This window comes from Vicia villosa, unplaced genomic scaffold, assembly GCF_029867415.1.
Source record: "Vicia villosa cultivar HV-30 ecotype Madison, WI unplaced genomic scaffold, Vvil1.0 ctg.001929F_1_1, whole genome shotgun sequence".
In the NCBI taxonomy this organism is placed as follows: Eukaryota; Viridiplantae; Streptophyta; class Magnoliopsida; order Fabales; family Fabaceae; genus Vicia; species Vicia villosa.
In genome coordinates, this window is record NW_026705778.1 from 381,100 (window position 1) to 387,099 (window position 6,000).

The following is a 6,000-nucleotide window of genomic DNA, read 5'->3' on the forward strand; positions in this document are numbered from 1 at the left end:
AAAAAAGATTAAAGAGAAAATGGGTCATGCACTGACAGTGTAAATATTTTTACACTGTCAACCAATCACCACCATGCATTTAATTAAAACATTCTTTTATTTAAAAAAAACTTTAATGACATGCACATTCATGACGCCCTATTAAATGATAGTGTAAAACTATTTTACACTGTCAGTGCACTACCTTTTAACTCAAGATTAAATATTATTTACCATCGGTATAGTGGTTTCTTAAAACATATTATCATACTTTTAAAGAAAATCATTTTTTAATAAAAAAATCTCTTATCATAAAAAACTCATGTAAAACCATTTTCCTCCAAATTACTTCTCTCCAGAATTACTTATCCTTCTCAGACGGAAAATCTCCCTCAAAATCACTTTTTTCAAAATCACTTTTTCTCCATCGAAACCGTAATTTCTCCGATCAAAATCATTATTTCTCCATCAATGTTTCTCCTTTATCAATCAAAATCGCCGCTTCTCTATCATCGATCGAAATCCTTGTTTCTTCATAATCGATTGAAATCGCAACTTCTCGTTCATTGATCGAAGCTTCAACTTCCCCTTCTTCGTTGAAAATCACTGCTTTAACTTTCTCTTCGGAAATCGCTACTTCAACTTTCTAATCAGTTACTTTACCATTCGAAATCGCTCACGCATTTCTCAAAACCTAATACTTGAGGTAATTGGTTTTTCTTGAATCAAATCTCACAGAATCACTCATTCACTCTAATAAAACTTATCTGAAGAATATCTTTCTCCGATTTACACGGTTTCTATCATAACAGTTTGTTGTTGCAGCATCTCTTTTCGATCTTTGCTACAACTGTGCATTTTTCTCTGATCGATACTATCGATATTCTATTTTACTAATTTTAAGGTATAGTTGATGTTGATTTTAAAATTTTCAGATATAGTTATCATGAATATCCTGATATAATATTTAAATTAGATAAAATTATCATGAATATTCTTTAGAATGTTGTTAGAAGAAACTGATTCCAAAGTTACTAGACAAAGGTTGATGGATAAAGTTATACACTTGTATAGTGTAAGTATTTAGTGTTTTTTTGTTATTATTTTATAAGTTGTTTTATCAGGCTATCTTGGATGGAAATAAGCTATAGGTGAAAACAGCTTTAGAACTAAGTTGTTTCACTAGTTTCACGATTACTTATGATAGTAGATAAATTTGAATAAGTCGATTCAAATGGCAAACCGACTCTAAATTAGTAAGTCTAAATACACAAATTTCCTTGATTTTTGTTTTCTAAACCTCTAAGGTTTTGTTAAGATTAGACTAATAACACTATCAGTTATTCCTTTGAAGTGAATTGATCTTGATTTGGAATTTGAACAAGCTTGTTTTGCTCTGTTTGTGTTTTCAAACTTCTAGAAAACTTGTTAATATGATGTTGGCTGAATAAACTTGGTGTTTTTACTTATAGATGTAGAGAGAGGGTGTATGTTTTGTGTTCTTTGCTATTGTGTAGTTTATGAAATGTTTGTTGAAGAATCACAATTGCTCCATTGATAAATAATAACCATTTTAAGTTTGTATAAAACAATTTTCATCTGTTTCATGTTGAATATTTATTTCTCCATTGATATTTTTAAAATCATATTAGTTGCAGTACCCAATTACTTAGTTGGTATGACCTCTCTTGCAATTCCACATATGCACTAAATTTGAAATACATGATTAATACTTTATTAATTGATTAACATTGTTGGTCCGATTAACTTTAAGTCCGTGCCATTACGGTTATGAGGTATTGTCCGATTTGGGTGTGACAATTCTCATGTCTTTGTATTTTAGAAAAGACGTTTCTTTAAGTTGATGGAAAGGGGTAGTTGGGTCTATCGTTGAGCGATATGTAACTATGTCTAATTTCCTTGTCATTATAATTTCAGAGAAGACTCAAGGTTGAAGCTGTAATTTCTTTGATTGCTACAAAGAACTTCAATTACATGGAAGCAACTCATTAATTAAGATCTCTAACAAGTTATGATTGAGATTTGATGGAAAAATGAACCATGATTTTGAGGAAATTTCAGTGGTGCCTGTCGCACGCTCGCGAAAAATGAACAGAGTCGCCACCAATATATTTATCCCATAAGGGAAAGGAATATCAGAAAACCTAACAAAGGAAGGAACAGGGTCTTGCGACCAGAGAATCTAGGTACGGGAGTCGGTTACGCAAGGGGAAGGTATTAGCACCCCTCGCGCCCATCGTACTCGATGGTATCCACCTATGTTTGTTTCTATCTAAAGGGTGTGTACTATGTCTATGTCTATATGCGAATGCATGCAAAAAGAAATACGGGGAAAAGAAGGATTATTTACAAATGTGCTCGTTCAAGCCCCGCGACTTGATGCCTACGTATCCTTTTCAGGAATCAGAGCGCCGTAGTTCGGCTCCATAGTTTCGTTTGTTTTTGTGTTTTTTAGTTGGGCGGCGTTAACGCTCGCGCTCTTGCACAAGGGGACAACCTAGGATGCAATGGAGCGGAAATAACGGTGCCCTTAAGAAAACGAGAGAAGAGAGAGAGAGTTTGAGTGTTTCGAGGAAATCCCTTAAGCAAGGGAAACTCGAGTTACTCTTTGGTTTGTGTTTTTTAGAGGTTGGGAACTTACGCCTGAATGGAACCCTTAAGCAAGGGAGCTCCAAGCACTCGAACATCCCTTAAGCAAGAGAAGTTACAAGCTTCCATTCCCTTTTTATTAGTCAAAGTATTTATTAGTCATTTTTTATGAGTTTTCTTGGTATTTTTTATGGGAGTTTATTTTGAATATTTTTAGATGTTTTAGGGTTGTAAAAGAAAATAGAAACTAGCCTAATATGAATGGGGAATTTCTACCTAATATTATCATGGCCTCTACCTAAGGTTAGGGTTTAAAAGAAGCATGAAAAATAAAACTCTAAGTAGAATATTGAAAATAGCATGAAGGCATGAAAAAGAACAAGTCAAAATATAGCACAAAAGTGGATTAAAACTACTATTATTATTATGGTTTTTTATGAAAGAAATGAGTTCAAAAGATTAATGTCAAAATCTACTTATTTTTATAAGTATTTTTTATATGGGTTAAAAATGATTTATGGATAAAAAATCAAAAGAAAGCAAAAAATGAAAATAGAATCAAATCCAAACATACAGGGGGTGAGAATTGAAACTACTGGTATGATTAGCAATGATGCAGGGCCCATAGCCCGAAAGAGGTTTTTTTTTTTTGGTTCAGTTTCTCTGATAAAAACGTGTGATGGGCCCTGTAGGTGTTGAATCTCGGTGAAGGCCCAAAGAGTAATGCCATGTTCAGATTAATTCAACCAGTTTTTTGTTTTTACCATGATAAAAAATTAAAACAGAACAAAATAATAAAATGGTAATGGAGAAATTGGGAATTAGGGTTAACGATACCGATTGGGATGTCTCAGAAATTCTCCTTCCTCGCTCGTGGTTGAAGACGGCGGCTTCCCTTTTGCTTCTCCGTCGAGCTCTCTTCGATCAACCTCGATTCTCCTCTCTTGCTCTCCGACGTCTCCTCTTACGAACGCCGCCGCACCGGTGAGTGCCTCCTAGAAGCGGTGTCTCCGAAAACTCAACCGATGTCACCTCAGCCACCCTCCGTCTTCGACTCGTCTTCTCCTTCTATTACTCAGTCGCGCAAATTCGATGATGTCTAGAAGCCATTAGCAACGGAATCAGAAATCCACCTTGGCGCGTCTCAGGTACTTCTCTATGTTCTTTGCTTCATTGTCTCCGATTCAAACATTCTTCTCTTTGGTTTTTCTTCTTCTTTTTCTTCGATTTGCTCTTCTTCTATGTTGTTGTGTATTGCTGCGTTGAGAGATGCGAGTTGAGAGCTTGCGAGTAAGATTGAGTTGCAGAGAGATTGCGCGTTGAGAGGAATGAGAATGAATCAGTGAAATGGCGTGGGACGATGAAGTGGTGGCAGAGTGAGGATGAAGCGTGTGTTTGAACTTTTAACTGTACACTTCTTCTTTCAACGTTTGCAAGCGAAACGATGATGAAGCTTGTGCTTTTTCTTCGGTCCCCTTTTCTGCAGGTGAATGGAGCTGACTTTTTATACGGGCATTGATTGGGTAATGATCCTGAATTCTTGAATGTGGGACTAACATGATTGCAGCATAGTTTTTTCTGATTTCTTGAATGTGGGACTAACATTGTTTCTATGTATGCAGGCTCTTGTAATGTAACTTCTGGATTTCTATGCCTTTCGAAATGGTGACGCGTTTTGATACGCAATTGCAGGTCTGGTGTGATATGTTAGAAAGGGTATGGTTTGGAAGAAACTTGGTTCTAAGATGGGAGCTTGGATCACTTAACACAATCAACTGTAGCAATGGTTCAGAACAAGTCAGTGGCGGAGGGTTAGATTTATTTCTGTTTTTTGGTAGTTTTGCTTCTGTCAGTAGTGTAAAGATTAAAACGAAAGTCTGCTGAAAGTTAGTTGTCATAGGTTATTAGGAAATTGGTATTGTTAGTTTAGTGTAGCATGACGGTTCGAATTCTAAGGGGTTTTGTGGTTTATTATTTTTGGGAATTAAAAAGGTATGTGGTTAGTATGTGTATGGCAGCAGGTTTGAATGGTAATTGTGTAGGGGCTGTTTTCTTTTTGTATTGAACTAATGTATGTTAATACTTAATGGATGTGCTTGGTACTGGAAGTTGGTTTTGAATAGTGGCAGGTGTACATGACTTGAAGATGGCTTGAATATTGTGATGAGTGTTTAAGTGTTGAACATCAGCTGACTGCAGACAGGACTTGAATATGCTGTTAGATTTGAGTCTGAATTTGGTTTTATGTATGGCTGAACCATGATGAATGATGATACTGAACTGAGACATTCTGATATTGCAGGTTTGGAGCAGCATGAGGAAGTGAATATTGTGGCTGAGTGACTGCTATGGTTGAATGGGGTGGGACTGATTTAATGTTGGCTTGATAGTGCCGAGTCAGATTCAAGTGTACCTCAAGAGTGTTTCGCTTTTTTTTTGTGATCGTTTTGAATTATGTATTTATGGTGCCAGTTTAGGTATGTATTGTATGGTAGTTTTGAACTGTGAAGGTAGGGTAGGCTGACTCATGACTCATGTATGTTCACAAATATGCAGGTCTTTTCTCTCGGATGGATGCAAGATACGATGACTTGATTTGAACTGATATTGGCTCCGATGTGTATGGGACTGTTAGTAAATGGATGTGGAATGTATTTTTATGAACCAAGACTTATTTCAAATATATTTTGGAGTGTATGTGAATGTATGTATTAATGCAAGACTGTATGATTGTATTGGCTTGTTTGACAAACTCCCTGTAATAGCTTCTGACCCATGTAATGATAGGGATGTTGAATGGAACTTGTATCCTTTTAGACATGACTGAAAGCTTGAATTGTAGTGCAAATAGATTTTAGCTTTTTCTTCCTTTCAAAAGCAATTTGAAAATTCCTCCCTACACTTTGAAACATCAAATCTTTTGCCATTACTTTACTCACCATGCTTGAATCCAACTACCAATAAGAAAGCCTTTAGTTATAGCTTCACTCTTGCAATGATTTCACGAAAACTCCTCATAGACTCCAATCCTTGTGATATTTGAATCAAGTAGCACCGAGGTAAAATGAAAACCATAAACTTCTTTGGTCAAAAGTCAACTTTTCATGGTTGACTTTGACCCAAAAGTCAAATCCTTAAAACTTTGCTTCTAAACCTATAGCTTAGCCACATTAACACCGTATACCATTCTCTGTCCAAATTCACTCTTGCAATGAATCTCTAGAGCAATGACTTGCGTCGTGAGTGAAAATGAAACTAAACTTCAAGGGATGAACAAATCCAAGTGTTGAGAAAAAGCCCACGATGATCATAAGACCATACCATAGATGTATCAGTAAACTTCAATCCATGATCAATTGAAAACTTCAGTAGAAACAAGCCTGCATGAACACTGAACCCTGTGAAACCTCA

The 6,000-nt window shown here is 35.9% G+C and overlaps 1 long non-coding RNA gene across 2 annotated transcripts; it reads left to right on the plus strand.

Moving 5' to 3' along the window:
- The first annotated feature begins 343 nt into the window (after positions 1 to 343).
- Positions 344 to 5,575, plus strand: LOC131637151 (uncharacterized). Of its 2 annotated transcripts, XR_009294281.1 has the most exons (4): positions 344 to 685; positions 1,918 to 4,112; positions 4,212 to 5,066; positions 5,146 to 5,501. It is a non-coding gene; the product is annotated as an uncharacterized LOC131637151 (long non-coding RNA). The 2 variants fall into 2 exon arrangements; XR_009294282.1 differs by having other exon boundaries at positions 344 to 4,112; positions 5,146 to 5,575.
- Positions 5,576 to 6,000: the final 425 nt, after the last annotated feature.